This window comes from Danio rerio, chromosome 12, assembly GCF_052040795.2.
Source record: "Danio rerio strain M-AB ecotype USA chromosome 12, GRCz13ab, whole genome shotgun sequence".
NCBI classification, from domain to species: domain Eukaryota; kingdom Metazoa; phylum Chordata; class Actinopteri; order Cypriniformes; family Danionidae; genus Danio; species Danio rerio.
The window spans coordinates 34834394-34856500 of NC_141032.1; the positions used below are offsets into that span (position 1 = coordinate 34834394).

A 22107-nucleotide genomic window follows, 5' to 3' on the forward strand; every position below is an offset into this window, starting at 1 on the left:
TTCTCAGTCACTTGGATTCTTATTATAATGACTGTATTTTATAACACAGGCTCTTTTTGTAACATGTGCTTCTGTACAGTTTTGTTAAACTGCAAAAAAAAAAAGGATTGTTTTGTGTTGTTTTTGCACAACACCAAATAAATATTGACAACTTAACAGTGTTTATGACATGTAATCAAATATGTTAGTTTCACTTGTCTATCTCCATATAGACAACTTTTTCCAGCTTTGTCAATTTGCTTTGTAGCTCAGTTTGATCGGCATTGTATTTGTAATGCAGAGCACTCAGGTTACAAAAAAGGCTACGTAAAACCTAGGTAATGCCACATGGCTGCAAGCTACATCGACTTTCTCTTACATTTGCTTTTGAAAACACTGTTGGTTGAATTTAGGGTAGGGTTTAGGTATGATCCGCGAGCCCTCTCTTCTTGCAGATGTGCACAAAACAGTGTATTCTGACATTTTATAACAAAACACACCCCAAGTCATGTATTTCAGATTTACAAAAATGTAGACAGCACTCTCTAGTGGATTTGTCGCCTGAAACTTGCAACAAAACGTACCCTGAGCAATGTAATTTACATCATGCTAAAATGTAGGCTTATTTTCAATGAACCTGGCTTGATTGCACAGATCAGTGGTGGATTTTTGAGCACGCTGAGAAGCGCTTTTGTGTAATTTCATGAATGGATCATTCTGAACATCCCTAATTATTTAATTGAAAGGATTCTCAAAAGAGGGATTCGTTCATAAATGAGGGATGAATTTTGAAGCTGATAAATTTCAACTCACTTTCATTATAATTGTAGGGGAAAACTGGCCAGCATGCTAATGAAAAGGTTTCTTTTTACTTTGTCTAAAATAGATTAAGTCCTATAGATTTAAATAAGCCCCCCCCGCCCCAAACCCTTGGTAATTGATACCATGCAAGTCAGTGGGTCCCATAAAAAAAGCAAAAAACAAATACAGCCTTAAAAAATCAATATCTATTACTCCTGTCAATACATCGAGGTCGTACGGGGTCTTTGATATTCAGTGTCTTTCACAGACCAATCTTTTCACTTCATAAGACCTCAAATAAAGTCATTGAAGTAACCTACATCTTAAAGGACACCAGTTTTAAATCCCTTCATTGTAATTAATAGACAAAAGTGGCCAACATGCTAATGTAATGGTCTTATTTTATTTCATGGGATGCAAAAGTAATCACATCTGATTACAATAGCATAAGTGTGTGTGTTTTAATTTTTACACAAACCATCCATCCACATGAATTTAAATGATTATTATAAATGGCCTGTGCAGTTACCAGTAGCTCGGTTTACTGTAATCACTGCATCATTTCATTTGCGGGCTGTTCTCCTTTTAATGCTGTTCATTTGAACTCCATCTTCAAGGTCTGGCAGTTGTGGGTTATCTAATGAATCAACCATAGTAGAGAACAAAGGGAGTATAAAACATTTAAATCATACACTTGTGCATTAATGCTGACAGTCAGCACTGGAGGGGTATTTGATGCGATGAAATATTCTTGTGACTGAGAAATAAGAAAGCCTGTATCAAAGCAAACAAGAATAATGGAGCGAAGAATGACACATTCATTATTCATCACGGGGCTTTCGCAAAACATTTATTTATTCATCCACAGGCTTATTTATTTATTTTATTTATGAGCGAATCCCACACCGCGCTCGACAGTAGACGCAAGCCACGGTTCAGGCTGCGCTTATAGGGATGCAGAGTTGCTTCTGATATCAATACAACTTTGGGAATGTTGTTGTCAGCGGCTGATAAATAGGTAAAGGTGAGCACGACAGAATGAGAAATGAAGAGCGACTGGAGTTTTTTCTCACACCTTCTCCGTCACTGTTATTGCCATGTGCACGGCATAATGCAAACCACCGTCGCCTGGAGTGATGAAGAAGCCTGATTGCGTGGAAGAGATGGAGGATGTACCTGATAAATCCAGAGGTCTGGTTTTGAGATTTTGCTGCGGGATGTTCGATGCAGAGCTATTACGGTGCTGCGAAGTAGCTTTGCCCCGACTAGCGTTTCTCTGTTATCACAATGGAGATTAATTTGCATGTGTGCCAGACACAGGCTTTTTCTGAATTTATTTATTGCTTTCCAGTGGCAGGAAATTTCCCAAATTTGATGAAAATGTGCACATACTCAATCTTCTATGCATCAGTCATATGGGAGCCATCAGACGAACATAAATTAGAGAAATGCATGGTGAAGGCCTCATTTATAAAAGCAAAAATAATCACAAAACAGTGAGCCCTCGGGGATCTCAAATACAATTTTCATTTGCTTCAGATCCTTCATTTTTCTCCTCTGTCACTTTCTGTACCTGGTCTCCCTCATCTGGGGACGATCATTAGACTAATTAGCAGGTAATCAATGTTTAATTAAAACGAGGTTGTTAATGAAAATGACTGGTGGTGCAATTTTGGACCGACTCTCTTTGTCACACCATCCTCATGTGAAATAGACATTACGGGAAAGCACTTTTAGCACATTCATACTTTTGATGTAGTTAGACAGAAGTTGTCGCACTCTGTAACCCTGGGACAACTTCTACCAACATGATAATTTGGCTTGAAGTTTATATGGTAAACTAAACCACTGCATAAAAAGTCATGTACTATCTAGCACACCTGTTGTTCCTATATTAGTGGTGGACTTTCAGAAAAATGTCAGTGTAAACAGATTTTAGTTTTTGCTATTGCAAATTAAACTGCAATAAATGAATTTAATGAAAGTGACTCAGTTATTACAAAAAAAATGTGTTTGTGTGTGTGTTAGTTCAGATATTCAGTATGTTAAGGGGGATAGTGGACACAAAAATAGTGGTTAAATGTTTTTTGGAGAAGTGAAAAACTGCTTAAAGCATAAGAAACGAGCTGCATCCCTAATGGCACACTATTCACTAATGCACTCAACAGTTTACAGTATATAAATAGGAGTCTATAAAGGGGAGTAACACAGGATAAAATGTAACATGGATTCTTAAAGCATTTACTTAGGGTTTACCATGGCATGCTTCCAAGGTTTTCACTACAGTGTCGGCAGACGTTTTCATTATAGGCAAAATTTGGATGAGAAACACAGGCGAAGCAGCATAAAGGTATTTTTTTATTACAGTGGATTTTTTTATTTTTTTTCATTTAAAGAAAATCTGCACGTAAAGTCTTATATGCTGTAATTTCTTTCTTCTATGCTACAAGATGAAACCATTTTGAAAAATGTAAAACACACAGTGACTGCTAGCCAGTTTTGAGGGAAACATGACACAGCTGGGCTAGTTGTAACAGTGTGTTACAAATAAGCTACACACTGTTGGACACCAATTAAACTAACAAAACAATTGTCGAATTTTGAGTGTAAAGTTGAGAACCTTTTATATGAAAAATATTTTTAATAGAAACTATTATTTATAGAAAAAAAATCTATTTTATTTCTAACAGTGCAAATTAATGTATTGTATAACAATGAACAATAATGCAAATAAATCCAAATGTGTTTATCCAATAGGTAGACAAATGAATAAATATTAAAAAAATTGTACTAAAGTAATATACAGTAGCTACTATTTAATTTAAGCTGGATTTAAAATAATTAGGTGAAATCTGCCTTTTTAAGCATGTGTACAACTAATCCTCTGTCTGTTACAACTTGCCCCACAGGTGGTGCTTATTGTAACTTTTACTCCTGGCACTTTTAGCAATACCACACAGAAACCATAGATCTGGCATTCATACTTTCAGTGCTTATTTGTAGGAGAGGCTTGTGTGTTGTTGGTAAAAAAAAAGGGGGGTTATCTTATTTGTTCATTATTTGGCCAAAACCAAAAGAGTGTTACTTTGTATCTCGCTCTCCCCTAGTGTCGTTCCAAATGGAACACTAATGTTTTTTTACTAAGCTGAAATTCAAATTGTTTTCCTGATGACAATTGACTGTTGCCAAATAAGTGGAATAAATGACCAAACTACCAAATAATACCTGCCATGAGTATAACTGCATTCACCATCGGGATGTGCTATAATCACTCTCGTAGGAGAATTTTGCTTTCACAATCCAAAATAAATAAAGTATTGTAATATCAGTGCCTGAATGCTTCGCCCTTTCCGCTACGTGAGCAAAGCTGCCACCGCAGAGTGTGTAAAATGTCCAACATACCACATTTCATTTTAACTGTTGAATGTCTTAAAGGGATATAGAGTAGTAGTTCACCCAAAAAATTTAAATGTATTAGTTCCAAATCTTTATGAGTTTCCTTTTTCTGTTGAACAGAAAAAGGAGATAGTTTGAAGAATGTAATAAATTTGTAAACATATATACTATAGAAATGAATGGTTACAGGTTTCCAACTCTTTTCAAAACACTTTTTATTTGTGTGTGTGTTCAACCGAAGAAGCACAAACAGTGACTAGTGAAGTCAAGTGAAATTATTTTTGTGTGAACTATGCCTTAAATGAGTGATTCTCCGAAATATTTATCCAACCAATTCATTTAAAACAACCTGAATCATTGAATAAAATGGTGACCAGATTTTCCGCTCTGGTTTTGTTAACATTTTAACAATTTTTTTTTTAAAAAGACATAAAAGACGTGTCTTAAATTGACCCCACTATTAACTTCATGCTGTGAACTGTTGTATAAAATCAATATCACATTTACAATACACTCTAATCATATGCACTGATATTCAGGAATTCTTGCTTCTGTGACATTACTCACCACAGAATAATGATAATACTTATCAATATCTTATATAAAAATAGTTTTTTTTTCATAACTTGATTTGTAGACCATTGTAGCCAATTTCTCACTGGCTTTGTAATGCAGTAAATCTATGAAGACATTTTTTTCTGCTTGTTTTTTGCAAAATGTCATCACATTGCTAAAACAACAACCTTTAATAAACAGGTGGATTAGAATCATCACTTTTTAACACTATTAAGTGACGTTTATTTCTAAACCAATTTCAAGATGAACACCAGCTTATGATTGACAGCCGCTGGTCCTCATTAGCTAAGGCATGATTCACTAATCAGAGGATTTATAAATCACTATAAATAACCAGAGTATCTTACCTTAGCCATCTTCGTCTTGAAGAATCCCCCCTTCCACCCCTACTATTCCCATTTCCTTGTTATAGACAAGCATTGAATCCAGTATTCATACTCTAAGCATTCATATAATGTACATATCAAGCATTGGAGTTTTTGAGACCTACCTGAACTCAGACTCCCCTCTCACCCTGCAAGGGAGGGAAGCTCACGAGCTCAGAGCTCTCTCCTGGGACAGCATGCCACACGCTTCATAATCAATCATCAGCTAAGGGCGAACTCTTGAAATAAGTAATTGTATTATGTCAATTGGCAAACAGAACTATTTCTGTCATTTGAAGATTTTTACACTTGCTGTATACTGACATGCATTCTCGAAGAAACATTTCAAGTCAAAAAATGCAATTTTAGGCCCTACAATGGAAACAAGAATTTGCATACAAATACTTAAAAGAGATTAATTTAAACCAAACGTCCAAATCTTTCTTTGAGAAGTTATGAAAAAAAAATGCTAGAGACATTTACCTCTCTGCCACTTTTAAACAACTCTGAATGTATTCAAGATGGAAACGACTAAGTTTAGCAAGGTTGGGGAGTTAATGCTGATCTGAACCTTCATGAGGAAAGTCTGTGGGCAATCAGTAGACAGAACATTTGATGTGGAAGGCATTAAGATTCAGTGCAATTTGCATAATGCCTTTAGGTCCACCATAGACATTAATTACATTGATAATGCATTCATTTTTCACTTTGCATACCACTCCAGTCGTTAAGCACTTCCCTGTCTTACTCAAAGGTCAGTTTTAATCACCGACTATGCTAAAACAGATGTTTTATTACAGCCCCTCATTATGCTTTGTTCAAATTAGGGTATATGATCACTGAGAACTCATTCAGCTCTGCCCAGCCCATCTCATAACCTTGACTGAAGGATGTTCTCACCTGTCAACCAAGAAAGCCTTAGCTCTGTAGGCTACTTTTTTTGTAGTAAGTGCTAGAATAGAAGCACGTAGGAGTATTTACTGTGAAGCTCTGTGTTATGCATGCTCCTGTTTATCATGTCTTACCTGCACATACACGCCTTGGGTTTATATGGTTTATGGAGTCTTTCCATTGAAACAATTATGTCAATTCAATTCATCTTTATTTCTATAGCGCTTTTACAATGTAGATTGTGTCAAAGCAGCTTCACATAGACGATTATGGTGAATTAAAACAGTGTCAGTTTAAAAGGGCCATGACACCTCCCACTTTCGGTTCAGGTCTACCTCAGAATTTTTTCAAAAGATGCATCATAATGGGTGTGGAGTTCCGCGAGAAAAAGGTCAGTTAGCTCACAAAATGAAACACAAACCGTGAGGAGATGCATGATTTTATAGTTTACAAAGTTAAAATTCAAATAAATAAACAGTAATTGAATGCCCTGCTACATTTCACACAGTCATCAATGTGTCTCACAGCTTGGCACTGGCAGGTCTGCCTTGCCTTCCGAAAGCATGTGCAGTCATAAATAATTAAGAAGCAAGCTCTTCTCATAAGAAAACTCCACTATGAATAATAATGAGAAACTGACGCGTCATCGTTGCACTTGCAGTTTAGCTCTATGTCATCGATTTTGATCCCACCCCAAAAATCCTTTTAAACTCGGAAGTTTAAATAAGCTAACAAAAGCTCACAATTATCCAGTTTTTCCGACAGTTAAAGCTAACAGGAGCTAACAATAGCCCCTTTCACACAGTGATACCAGTAAATATCCGGAAAATTTACGGAACGACTTTACCGGTATATACAAAAAAGCGCTGTTCACACAGGCGATGACGTTACGGAATTTTTCCAGAAAAGAGCATTTACACATCTATTCCATAATACCGGTAAATTCTGACATCATTCACCACAAATGAGCTTTAAACGGCTGCGCTTGTATTTGTAAACATTTGACTACATTACAAACTCTTCGGATGGATCAGTATTGAGTACAACTCTCATGAAAACATAGGGAAACACTTTGATATGTGTGTATGCTGGCGCTATTGGCGCTCACGGGCACACGCAAAGCTTGAAGGTAAACAAACAACGGATTATCATAAACATTTTATCGATGATTATTTACACAGCATTAAGAAGGAACATAGAAACATTATCTGACTAACATCTAGCAGCTAAAGGTGTCTGGAAAAAATATTCAAAGGCTTTTATTCTCATAAACCGCGCGCACGTGAATGCGTCTGACTGTTGTGATTGGCTAAAGCAGGTGTCTCACGTCAGCCCGTTCTAGACGTGGACGCGCTTATTACGGCAATCTTCCTTCTGCATTCACACAGCGCAGCATTCCGGCAAATTACCGGTAATGTTACAACTTCTCTTTCCGGAAAATAGCCAGAACGAATTTACCGGTATTTTCAAAAAGGGCCTGTTCACACATACAACCTTTCCGGAAAATTGCCGGTAATTTTCCGGAAAGGTCTGTATGTGTGAAAGGGGCTATTGTCTTAACTGATGCTCAACACACACAAATCTGTTAAATTCTTAAAAGAATAAAATACTTGAGCATTTCGTAAAACTTTAATTTCATAGAAAGTGAAGATTGCATTAACTAAATTTGATTAAAAATCAAAAAGGGTAAATTAGCAATTATTTTTCCAGGTTAGGATTGACTGCATATCTTGCCTTTTTGTGTTGTAAACTGAAATAAAATCAGAACTTCGATAAAGTCTTTATCTTGCAGTTGCTTTCTCAGATTCACTAGAATGGAAATACTGCCAAAAACATATTTTTTCTTTGCAAACAAAAGTTTTTTTGTGCAATTTAAAATGTTTATGATTTCTTACTCAGAACCAAGTAACTCTGAACTTGTGCTGCAATTGTGCATATGTACTGTATAATACTGTATGTGCGTCCCAAATTGCATACTTATGCACTATTCTACTATATATAATTATTATACTATATATATATATATATATATATATATATATATATATATATATATATATATATATATATATATATATATATATATATATATATATAGTATAAATAGTGCAAGTAGAGCATTCACAAAACTTGTGTAAAAAATGTAAGGGCACTTTAAATACATACATGGATGATGAACTTAGCCTAACTGCACATTTATAGACTGTTTTACCAAAAATATTGTTTTTTAGGGTGATGATGATGACTTAATTAAATTTGACAGCAAACATTCATGCCTAATAGCTTAATATAAGCTTTGACTGTAAATATAATGTAACAATATGACATTTTATATGAGAATGGTTAGAATGACTTCTATGGTAATTTTAGTAGTTATTGAGTTCTGGTAGTTCCAGTGTTAAAAGGACCATTTGTGTTTACATTTTGCCTATAGGGAAGTTGTTATTAGTGCACAAACTTCGAATGTGTAAACCCAGCATTTAGTTTCCAGTTACAGTAGTTATAACACTTATTAATACCAGGTGTAAACAGAGACTAGAGTGTAATGATTCATTGAACAAGAAAGAGTTTGACAGTTACACTGTATTAATAGCATGCCATTATTAGTTATTCTGAGTGCCTACATAAATATATGTTAATTATAATCTAAACTAAGCTTCATGTGATAAAATTAATGAATCTTATTCGATGTATATCATGCGCTTGTTTTCATTTTAGAGAATCTATACAGAGTTTTACATTGTAAAATACACAATAATGGTTCAGAAATAAAAATAAAACGTCATCCATGTCAAATTATAAAAACAGATTCCAGCCCCGAAACCCAGTCTAGGCAAATTCACCAACATGTATTTTAGGAAGATGACCCAAAACTTTAAATAAGTTGCAGGCTGATAGCTGGTCAGCTTATAAATGAAAACAACTAACGCTTAAAAGCTAAGGCGATGAAACTACGTGGATGGATGGGTCAGGAATGCATCAATGCCAGGAGACTATTACTGTATATAGCATTCAAACCATCCGTCTCGCATGCACATTGATGTAAAATGTCAGTTTTAACCTTGTCAGTGACATCACAAAAAGAGACAGCAAAATATTGACACTTTTGCTTGACATCGAAACATCTTCATCTCACACCAACCACAATAACAGCTCTCCACTCCCTCTTTTTTTAACAATCCTAATGACCCTTTGTGTAAAATAGATTTCATTAATCTGGACAGAAGAGCTCTTATCCTAGCTGATGTGCTGTTCACTTTGTATTCATTAGAGCTGCGTACTGTGATAATGCGGGGTGAGGGGAGTTTTCCTGCACCCCCACCAAGGCTAACTTTTTCATCAATGCACCTGCAGTGTGCTTATAGGGATTTAGATTACCCCGCTTCATCAATAAGCTGCACAGGTCATCGATGAAATTATCCTTTGAATACAATTAAGGAAGTAATAAAGGCTTTCATTGCCCTTGACAGATTGATGGTCTTAATCTTTGGGGCGAGAACATTACCTGCTCGTAGCAATGCGAGGTGAAATGTCCCCATATTGCCTGACATAAATATTACAGGTAAATAATGAATCCAGAAGTGTCCGTGGATCAGCAAAACCGATGCTTTAATTTGGTTTTGCATGGGAAAAATTATGCTAATTTGCATGCTCACAACCTAGTGTCACTGATTAATTACAACTTGTTTATCTCAAATTATCTACATTAATTAGACACATGACTATGCTGTGACCCGACAAATGGGGGCCGTGATATTAGAACATGTTTTTCATGCTGGAAACTCGTCCCAAAAACACTCTCAGAACATAATTAACAGCCAGAGAATGGTTTCCATGCTTTATTAAGGACTTATTTTTTCTTTCTTTCTTTCTTTCTTGCACCTTTTTCTTGGAGATGGACTGGATTCGAAGCGAGAAGTAAATCCGAGCTGCTGTGAGTTAAATAGCATTTCGGGCTCTCTCAATAAATAATTCACTCTCCAGCGATCACACCAAATTTAATTAGCTCTTGTTATCCTGATATTATCAGGCCCTCCATGCTGGTGCATTTCTGTCTGCATCAGGGCGAGAGGACCTCTCGCTGCACACTGCCTCTGGGTCACAGGACGACACACACACATGCACGCACACACACACCTCTGCTGATTAACTGTGAAGCTAGTTAAAGATTGCTTAGATGAACATTGCACTGAGGCCATTTACAATACTGAGATTGCTCCAGTCGCGATGGGGTCACAAAGTGTCTTTTTTGGTGCAGTGTGTAATTGGTGTAACTGAGAGTTAGTTTGTGGAAACACAACAGAGGCTTCTGTAACAAATGTGTACCGCGGAAACAGTGTTTTTTTTTTTACAAAAAAGCTTCTGCCTCTAAATGATTTCCTGTTGCTGTTTTTCTGTTTGCATCAAATTACTTTTACAGTTTATAGATTGCCTATGAGATGTACAGTATAGGAATAAACATTTTATGAATATTAAGCAGAAATGCTGATTCTCTGCAGTAGATACAGCAAATAAAGTTCAGTTTGTTGCCCCTTCTTGAATTGTAATATTTTAAAATAAACCAAACTGTTTTCTTATAACTATTTTATTACAAATATTAATGTAAATTAATAGTATATATTCATTATTATTATTATTATTATTATTATTAGTAGTAGTAGTAGTAGTAGTAGTAGTAGTAGTAGTATTATTACATGGGGAGAACATGCAAACTACACAAACACAACATATATAAACTATACACAAACTACAGCAAATACCCTGTAAAACGCAAAAAGTTAAGGTAACTCAAACCATTTGAGAAAACACCATTTAAGTTCAAAAAGTAATCCTAATGAGTACTGTGAACTTAATTCATTTGAGTAAATCAAGCAACTTGAGCACAGTAAAACCCATTCAATAAAGAGAACCCAAACCAACTAAGTACAGTAAAACCAAATAAGTTAAGGCAACCCAAACCATTAGAGTTAAAAACTGGGAGTACTGGGAACTTACTCCATTTAAGTTGACGTAATGAGGTATTTAATTAAGTCATTACCTTTAACACTGAGTTCAAAACGTTTTAAATGAGTAAAATTAACTTTCAGTAAATTTTAAAGTTAAACTACTAACTATTTTGTAAAGTTAACTACACTTATTTCATTTGATAAAGTCGACTGTTGGGTTTTACAGCGTAGCATCAAAAACTATATTGTTATGATTACTGGTTATAATTTTTATTTTATTTATTTAATTTTTGTTATTTAAAAAAAAAAAAAAAAAAAATATATATATATATATATATATATATATATATATATATATATATATATATATATATATATATATATATATATATATATATTTGTTACAGTTTTGTCAAGATAAACCAAACTCGGGCAGTTTTATGGAATAGCCATGTTAATAGAGGCTTTTAAAATATTTTGTTTACTGCTTTTCGAGTGCCTTAGACTTATCATTTTGTAGTTTATCTTTATGAATCCCTTACCCAAAGAGCACTGGCACATTCATTGGTAAAACTTTACTTTGATGGTCCATTTGAGTATTAGTAGACTGTCTGCTTAATATTTGTTGATACTGCTCCTTCAACAGACATTTAACTGACGATAAGAAACTTTTCAAGTACATGGCAACTTACACTAAGCCTAACCCTATCCCCAACCTAACAGTCTACCTATAATCTACTGAGAAATAGTTGGCATGTAGATGCAATGTAACTCAATTCAACAAACGGACTATTAAAATAAAGTGTGACCCTATTAATTACCCCTGAAGAACTTTTTGCTTTTGTTTAAACCAAACTTATTTTGACAGGTTGTCTGAAAGATGCTTCAGTTTCTATAAACAGGTACTTAAGTAAAACATGACAAATGCGTGCAAAGTGAATGCAGAGCAGATGTCACATTTCACAGTTACTAATTTAAAAAAATAGTTTAGCAATAAAAAAAAATCTTTAGTATTAAATTCTTAAATTAAGTTAATTGAAATATACTGTGATGGAGTTTTTGTAAATTCATTTTAGTAGAAGAAGTTTAAACAAATGTGACACAAAAATTACAAGATAATTCAAACCTGAACAACATCTACATCCTTAAATCACTTCTTTCTAATCAAAAACAGCTCTCGTTCCCTCAAATTTTACAAAGCGATTGTGTTTTGTTGTAATAGTGTTGAATGCTGTAAGCCCTCACAGATGTGTATGATGTTATTGGCCACCGATGTGTCTGTGTGCTGGAGCTCTGAGCTGCAGTGGCATGGTGTGATTCGCCCAGGCTTAATTGCAGTGATTGTGAGAGCGTTGTAGCAGTATAATGTGGTGGTGTTCAGGGAAGCATAGAGCCGTAGAGCGATCAGTTTGAGGAGGTGACTGGTTGCGAGTCTCTCTCTCTCTCTTAGACACACACACACACACACACACACACACACACACACACTTGTCAAAAGCGAGGATTGGAACAGAGAAAGACAGCAGCCCTAGGAGCCTAAGAAAATGGTCTAACCTCATGTTAACTGGATTTTAGGTGAAATGTTTTGAGCATATTCAGCAGTATTTTCATGTCAGGAGAATCAGGATTGTTTTAAAGGGATAGTCTGGGTTTTTTGTCTAAATTAAGTTACAGCATCAGCAACTGCGGCATAATTTTAATTACTACACAAAATTATTTTGAAGATTGATGTTACTGTGAGGCATTTACAGTGGAAGTAAACAGTGCAAGCAATATTTAGAGGATTTAAACACATAAATATAGAGCTTATAAAATTAGCATTTATTACTATGTGGCACTCAGAATAGAAACAAATTACATCAATATGTAAATTAATTAAAACTTATCCTATAAAATAATAGGATTGTATGTTGTTCTAATTATATTAGGGCTAAAATTGTTCCAGTTATTTATACAGTTTATTTTGTTGTTATAATGGCAACAAAGTTCAATTGAATAAAAAAAAAAAAAAAAAAAAATATATATATATATATATATATATATATATATATATATATATATATATATATATATATATATATATATATATATATATATATATATATAAAACTTTTTTTAAACACTGAAATCATAGTACTACTGAACCATTAGTACCATGTATATATATATGTATGTATTTGTATAAATTTGATGGTTAATGGTATTGCTGTGAGATTAATCGAATCGCAATCGAAATTTGAAACATTGCAATTTTAGCTAATTGCAAGAGGCTGTGAAATGAAACATATTTGTATTATTTAATTTCCCCTTCCCAGAGCAAATGTGTGACTGCCAGAATTGCTCAACCGAACTATGCGGAACACCCCCAATAATTTTTTTTTAACAGGACATTGGTAATATGGGAATATTTTGGTTTCAAAGTCACAGAGAATAAACATAACAGGTAATTTTTAAGAGCTGTTACAAAATTGTTGCCACAACTTACAGATTATTGAGCTGAAGCTTGACTAAAATTTTTTATCACAAATTATATTGCAATATTGGTAAAAAAAAATGCAATTAGATATTTTCCTTAAATCTCACAGCCATAGTTGATAGTCATTATTAATAATTATCATTATGAATGTCAAATCTTTATTTGGTTTGTTTAAAAGCAGATTTTTGCTTTAGAAAGAAAGTTATAGAAAACCTGACTAAAACTTGCAAATCAGCATTTCACATCTGAAGTACAATATTTTAAATAAGTATTTATTATATTGTGGAAACTTAAGCCAGAAATGAATTGCTTAGAAATGAATTTTCAAGATTTTAATTCTTGCATGCTCTAGTGATATTCATATTCATGTGATATCTGTAAGAAAATGTAGTATTTAAATATTTAAATTTTCTTAATTAAACTTTGCCACTCATAATATCATACATTTAGATCATATAACCATAGATAAAATCACGCATACAGCACATTGACTTAATGTCCAATTGTTCTTTTGTTTGCTAACATGTCTACATTAGTTTCCTATGTATTTCTGCTACAATATATTGTTTGATGAACTGATAAATGGTGCATATTAGTGTTTCTCAACCACATTCCTGGAGGACCACCAGCTCTGCACATGTTTCCATGTCTCCTTAACCAAGCACACCTGATTCATATCATCAGCTCATTAGCAGAGACTGAAAGAGCTGTAATGGGTGTGACAGAGGAGACATCAAAAGCATGAAGTGTTGGTGGTCCTCCAGGAATGTGGTTGAGAAACACTGGTGTATATGGTGCAAACTTTTAGTGTATGCATAAACATCACATTGGACATTTATCAAACGCATTATTGTTTTAACAAGGAAAAAATGTATTGCGATAATCAGATCATTTTATCACCTAGCCTCTAGCAATTAGCATTATCTGACAACATCTGTCAAATACTCATTTTGAACCTTTACGAATCACATTCTAGCTGATCCAGCTATACATCTCAGACCTTCTCCCGCTGTTTTTTTTTTCTCCTCAGAACATGAGTTCAGCTGAGAGAGCAGCCTGTCTCTTCCCCTCACATTGGCAGCTTGACATTATCAGGAAATGTAAGTGATTCCATCTCTCCGTCGCTCAAATTCAGCGTCCCAAAACAGCCGTACGTTTTCGGCAGCCATGTTAGCTCACCCCACTTCACCCCCCTCACACCTCAAATCTTGTTAGTCATTCTCCAAAAGCGTCAAAGACATCTTTATTGCGTCTGGGCTGGCAATGTTTTTCTTTTTTTTCCCCTCTTCTTCTTCTTCTTCCAGTGTGACAAGATAAAGGCGAGTCTGCACTTCAAACAGCTTCTGTTGGCTGCGCAGGAATAACAATCGGCGCTTCATTATTTATTTTTCGCCTCTGTTGTCTCTGGCAGTTATCTTAGCCATACGTCGTTATCCAACACCCCCCCTCCGACAGTCCTCCTCCCGTTATTATTACGAATTCAAAAGAAATACTTTCTGAAGTGTAGCGAGCGCCTGGGGAGCTGATTAGCTATTTACAGATGCCACCCACAAAATCCCATGACCCTTGGAGTGGAGGCTGCTAGCAGACAAGCCAATTAGCAAAGAGAGAGGCTGCAGTCTGCTATTAATGCCATTATTCTCTCTATAATGTCGGCTATTGTTATTCTTTGTGTAGCGGTGCGCTGGAAGCTGAGGGCACCTGCGTGAACCTGTTAATGGAGGTGCTGAGTGCCGGTGATGGGGCTGAGAGAAGGGCAGCTGTGAGTGGGGAAATCCCAGTTTAGAGGCATTGTGAGCAGGCCGCTGCTTTGGGATCCATTTCAGGCCCACAGCGTTAACAGGATATGATTAGTGACTGCTGGGAATCCACACTGTGGATGAGTGAAAACATCGGGGCTTTATTTTGTGTGTGTATGTGTGTGTGTGTGTGTGTGTGTGTCTGACTGTGACTGTGTGTTTTTCTGTTTTTATTGTAAAATGTTGACTGGCTTCATTCCTGAAGCACACAATCTGATGCATTTGATCCTTTCAGCCAGTAAGTGCTTTGTGTGTGTGTGAATTGCTAGATAGTGTGCTAGATAATAAAAATGATATCCAGCTATTGACAGTTTTTACCTGTTTACACTTGTATGGTATAGGGGTACCATCATTCATATTTCTAATGAGTGCATAATTTAGCATTTAAAACAAGCAAAGAAGCAGCAGTAACATGTGACAGAAGCCGTACTTAAAGGGCCATGAAACCCCCTCGTTTCAGCAGGGTGTTTTCACACATCTACTTTGGAAAAAGTCAGAAAAGTGGGCGTGACCAGCTTTGTTTAGGGGGGAGTGTCGGAGGAAGAGAAGAGGCTTGGTGTGGGAGTGTCTATTTGGGCGCGCTGAGTTTCAGAGTCAAAATACACAAACACAGGGGACAAAGTGACTGTGTTTTCATGGACATCTGTTGTCGAATTATTTGCCAAATTATTAAATGGTGGACTTTAACTGCAGTTTGGCTCTTTCATTCAGGGAATTCATTCATGTCCCTCGCGACAAACGAAATATTTGATTTGAGGAAAAAAACTCAGCATTTCCCGGAAACTTAGATGCACACGGCAGGTAGCGTCAGAAAGCCACGTGTGTTATTCCGGTCACAAAATGCGGTGAAAATCCAACACGAGGTTAAAGTTTGGTTGTAGTGCTAACATGTTTACACATGTTATGCAATAGTTTGTTCGATACGAACAAACTGAATAAACAAAGTGCACTGGTCGCTCACTTACCAAATCTGTAGAGACAGGACAATCACCAGCAACTAGAGCCGCGTCTTTATTAAGAGGAGACTACAAGCGAATCTGGATCTCAGCGTTTGCAGATGAGAACAGCTCTCAGGTAAACAATAATCCTCCTCAGACACGTAAGTTATTGTTGTCGAGTGTTGTATACACTGTTAATCCACACGTGACTCCAGCTGCGCTCTCACAGAGAGAAAATGAAAACAAAACTTAACGGCAGCAAACTATAAAAGCAACACTTCACACTTGTTTTGCCAACACAACATGACGTCTCTGTCGTCTAAACACTATGACAGTGATGAATATTAATGAAGTTGCACAATAGAGCGCGCTGATTGGTTTGAACCAAGCCTTACTCATGCATTAATGCATCATACTGTAAGACGTAATAAGACACACTCTGGCACAGATGAAATGTAGTACACTCTAAAAGGTACTGCATATGACTCAGCTTAACTTAATAGTGTTTATTTACTTGATCTGCCCAATATTTTATTATTTATGTTTTATTTTAATTTATAATTCATATTTACCAAACAGGCTTCCTTACATTTTGCATAGCTAGGCCAAAAATATTTCAAAACATTCTCCCATGTTTCATCAAACAATAATTCAATCAATAATTGTAGCAGAAAATGCATGAATGTATTCAAGATTAAAGATGCACTATAAAGAAAGTCTGGTAGGCAAAGTCGAAAAATAAGAGATTAGTGAATGGAAATGGCCATACTGTGAGCCTCAGACATGATTGTTTCCTCATTATCATGTAAAGTCCACGAGTGTAAAACCCCAGTGGACAAAAGGCCAATCAGAACTGAAAACAGACTCTTGCATGACTTAAGGGGCACACCTTAGCATTTATGTAGTTTAGGACATCATCCAGACCTGACGAGCATCCACGTCATCAGATCACACAGGCACATATTAATATACACGCCTCAGGCCCCAGTGTTTCCTAGTGAGACAGCAATGACCATTTTCCATATGCAAACTTGCATATGTGGGACTTTTATTCTGAAAAAGGGATCCCCAGACTGTTTACTTTGCATTACTGAGCAATGATTGCACCAAACATATTCAAACGTATTAGTTAGGATGCAAAATGCAAGATTTACAGATTATGCTCAGTTCCACTCCAAATAGGCATAAGGTATGTTAAATTGTATCTTTTGTTAATTTATCATGTTTATTCTGAAATTCGGTGCATGTTTCAACAAACACATGCGACTGCTGAATCAAATCACTCAGCTCAACTGTCATCTGTTCATGCAGAGGCTGACATTCTTGACTGTACTTTCTTTGACATTATAGCTTTAAAATACAACACAATACATCTCTATTAGTCTCTTTTGTCAAGTTTATTTATATTTTAGCATTTATCCACAACAGATCTCATAAGCAAAATGTGTTATTGTTTCTGATGCTGCTCTTTCTCTCCATGTAGGTAAAAAAACTCCACCTATTAAGTTAAAAAGATTTAACTAGCAATATACTTAGTATTATTATACTGTCCATGACCAGCGTATATCATCCTGTGTGTGTGTGTGTGTGTGCATGGGAGAGATGTAGTTAGAGCGAAGCTCACGACCTATCCAAATATGGTCAAATGCTGTATGCACCTTCATAGGGATGTTTTATGGAGTAACAAATGAGCATATAAAACTGAGGATATTTTTTGAACTTACCTAAGCCGTATATCAGAGAACAGTTTAACTTGAAACAGTGCATTTTATGGCACCTTTAATCATTTTAAGAATGCTCCAATAAAATCAGAATGGATCATATGATATTGAAGACTGGCATAAGATTCAGCTTTGCCATCAAAAAATGTAATTATATTTTAAAATATGCAGACACAAAAACACAAAAAGACATTTGATATTGGAATATTTCACAATTTTATGATTTTTTTCTGTATTGGTGATAAAAGAAATGCTCTCTCATTGAGGATTACATTTTTTTTCTATATATTATATTATATTATATTATATTATATTATATTCATTCATTTTCTTGTCGGCTTAGTCCCTTTATTAATCTGGGGTCGCCACAGCGGAATGAACCGCCAACTTATCCAGCAGGTTTTTACGCAGCAGATGCCCTTCCAGCCGCAACCCATCTCTGGGAAACATCCACACATACACACACACACACACTTACTACGGACAATTTAGCCTCCCCAATTCACCTTTACCGCATGTCTTTGGACTGTGGGGGAAACCGGAGCACCCGGAGGAAACCCACGCTAACGCAGGGAGAACATGCAAACTCCACACAGAAACGGCAACTGAGCCGAGGATCGAACCAGCGACCTTCATGCTGTGAGGCGAACGTGCTACCCACTGCGCACTGCATATTATATTATATTATATTATATTATATTATATTATATTATATTATATTATATTATATTATATTATATTATATTATATTATATTAATTATATTATATTATATTATATTATATTATATTATATTATATTATATTATATTATATTTTTTATCCAGCATATGTTTTACACAGCAGATGCCTTTCCAGCTGCCACCATCACTGGAAAACATCCATACACACTCATTCACACACATGCGCTATGGACAATTTACCTTACCCAATTCTCCTGTACCACATGTTCTTTTGGACGTGTGGGGGAAACCGGACCACTCGGAGGAAACCCACGGGAACATTGGGAGAACATGCACACAGAAATGCCAACTGACCCAGCTAGGGCTCGAACCAGCGACCTTCTTGCTGTGAGGCAATCATGCTGATTGTGATACCCACTGCGCCACTGTGCTTTATATTATATTATATTATATTATATTATATTATATTATATTATATTATATTATATTATATTATATTATATTATATTATATTATATTATTCATGGTATCGTGCATTGCCAATCTCACAAGGGGATGATATGGTGAACTGTAAATTTATTTATCACCCAACACTAGTTTGAGGCCGTATTGTGACTGAATAATTTTTAGAGATAAGAGTAGGGATGTTGGAATGACCTTGTTTGTCTTTCTGCAATTACAACCGCCTGGATGTACTTTATCCATCACTATGTTTTGTTATGTCATTATATTGCTGTTTGAAATATTATTGTTCAGTGTAATGTAGTGTACAGTGTATTATAGCGTAGAACAGAGTATAGTGTGTGCTTCAAGTATATTTGTGAGAAACACATACTCTGCGGGTCATTGTATTATCACCAAACAAACAATTCTTACCATGTCAACAGTTGATGGTTGCATTGATTTTATTGATGCTTATTGCACTAAAGCATTAATGGTAAGGTAAAATACTACTAGGTGTAAATGATGGGAGAACGCATTCTCTGATAGCAAGGCATGAATTACATCACAGTGCTAAGATCAGAGTTCAAATGGCTAATTTAGCTTTTAATTGAAATCAGTGGAGTGTAGTCTACCCTGACAGCATTGAGCGCTCAGGGGCCCACGGGGCTGCCATAGAGTTTCCACACTTTATATCCTTAATTTACACCATCAGTTAGAGCCGTCTTCCTTTCTGAAACCGCTTTATAGACCATATTTGGCTTTTTATATTGAATTTCAGGACCACTTCCCACTAACATGCAAATGGTGATCAAGTGTGCATGCTTTTATTGCATCACAAGACAGATGAGTATATGATTTTTAAATGTTGTTTAGGGATGCAAGTGATGAATTGATGATTTATTAATGGTCAGTTAAGTTTATATTATAACACCTCATTACTGTCCATCAACAATCACTAATGTCATCAGTGTTCAAACTATACTGTGCCCTTTGGGGATCCCACTTTTTCCGCTTTGATCTCGAGTCCCTTGCCACATATAGGCTATAAAATATGCAGGATCCCTATGCTTAAATGGCAATGTATAAACAAAAAGTATTTGAATATAAAACAGATATTTAAATGTAACTGTGAAAATATAAAATATATTTAACTGTGACTTTTAAAAAGTGGGGTAAATGAACAAAACACCACGATAGTTTCGGTTTACTTTCTCGCTAAAAAGTGCTTGTTTTGCCTTTTATAACTTTCTTTGACCCTTGAAATTATCTTTTGAGGGGTTTATTTTTACATGCACAAACAACTCCAGCCTCAACAACAGAACACCGTTGTTTAATTTTACCTGCGGTACTTTTGTGAGAGGAGTACATTCATTTATATAAAATTAACAAACACTAATATGTTTTACTCGACAGCAAAATAAAAAACCTCGTCATGTCATTTTTCTATTCACTCTATAAGCTCGAGATAATGGCATTAAGGACAGCACATGCTTTTTTATTTTATTTTACAATGGCCTAAAATGTCATAGGATCTCACTGATCACTCCGGTAAAATATAATAGCAAATTGGAAAATGAAAGAAACACCATTGAAATGGGTTCCGTTTTGTCAAGTTTACCCTGCTTTCAGCTTAATTGTCCAACATGTTTACAGCAATGTCATGGTGTTTAAAAAAACGAACATTGTATTGCCTACTTTATGAAACAAATTTTGCGAAACACTGCGTCACATCATTTGTTTTAGAAAATAAACAGTGTTTCAACGTCCAGATGAAAGCATCTGGCTGTCAGTCTTTACATGACTGGACTTTGCTCATCAGCGCCGTCTAATGACAAGAATAGTATGTAGTTATCTTATTTTTAAGTGAGGTGTAAATCACCATCATGCATTAATGGAGATTTTTTTGCACTTTTACGCTTAATACTCTATGATCACATTACACAATACTGAAACCGCACGTCAAGTTAACACATTGTCAATATTTTCACAAATCATGTTTTCAGGTGGAGCCCATGTCTTATTTAGGGGAGCCGAGCTCCACCGTAGTTCACACCCTGGACATTAATGTGCACATTTTAAGGTGTTTGAATTTTAAAGTGAGTGCTGGGATTTGAACTTGATTGGTACATTTAGATCATGTAAATGCAACATAAATATTGCATTGTTATCTGATAATCTGAGGTGTGATAAAAAGGAGATAATAACTAAAGCTAAATTGCTAAAGGTTGGAAGCTTTTATCACATTGCTAAGTCATCTTTTTTCTCCAAACACAACGCTCATCAACTTCATTTTTAGACCTACTGTCCAATCACAGTAGAGGGGGGCAGGACAAATACCCAGTGGCAAAGTGTCACTACATCAAGCACAATAAGGGAAAAATAGAGGATCATTTTACGTCATTCTAAATTATGCCAACACTTTCAGATGGAGAGATATTATCTTTGAAATCAGTTAATAGTACTCGAGATATTCTGTCATAGAAACCAAAGCATCTCAAAAAAAAAAAAAAAACTAGACCACAGAAGCGCTTGCTAGCACTTGGGAAGAGCGTTGGCGTTTTCAGCTGGGTTAAAATGCTTTGTTGGACGCATTGGTCTCATTACATGTTCCAGATTATCTTTAATATGCACAACATCCTTTACATATTTGGTAAAGTAACATAAGCACAAAAAAACAACAACAATTTGGTTACATGAACACAGGCATGGACCGATTGTGCATCTAAGATGAAATTTATATTTAATCTTTAAATTGTTCTATCATAGTATTATTTTTACTATCCTGCAAGTCAATTATTTATATAAAAAATATTTTTAATTGGGTTAGACAGCTTGCATTTTGAATGTCAGCTACACAACCTGTCAAACCAGTGCCACAGAAGTAGACCTCTCTTGCTTTAGCAAGGTTAATTGATTAATTGATCATTAATTTAAATGGTAATCAATAACAGGAATTAATGGAACATTTCTGGATATTGATATCATGTCTTCTACGCTTTGGATTGGAGAAGTGGTGTAAATGTAGTCTGGATTAGAGATTGAAGGAGCGATGGCGGAAGAGAATAGAAGGCTGTAGCTGCCTCTCGTCTCTATC

At 35.5% G+C, this 22107-nt stretch overlaps 1 protein-coding gene across 17 annotated transcripts in view; it reads left to right on the plus strand.

Moving 5' to 3' along the window:
* Positions 1-22107, plus strand: part of rbfox3a (RNA binding fox-1 homolog 3a) — an 886893-nt gene that overhangs the window by 49024 nt on the left and 815762 nt on the right. The window contains exons 1-2 of one of the 17 annotated variants that reach the window (XM_087276578.1): positions 9884-9942; positions 14461-14530. The exons of the other annotated variants lie outside the window; for them this stretch is intronic. The gene's annotated coding sequence lies outside the window, so the exon portion shown is untranslated. Of the gene's footprint in view, positions 1-9883; positions 9943-14460; positions 14531-22107 lie in introns of those variants that run through there. 17 annotated transcript variants of the gene reach the window in all.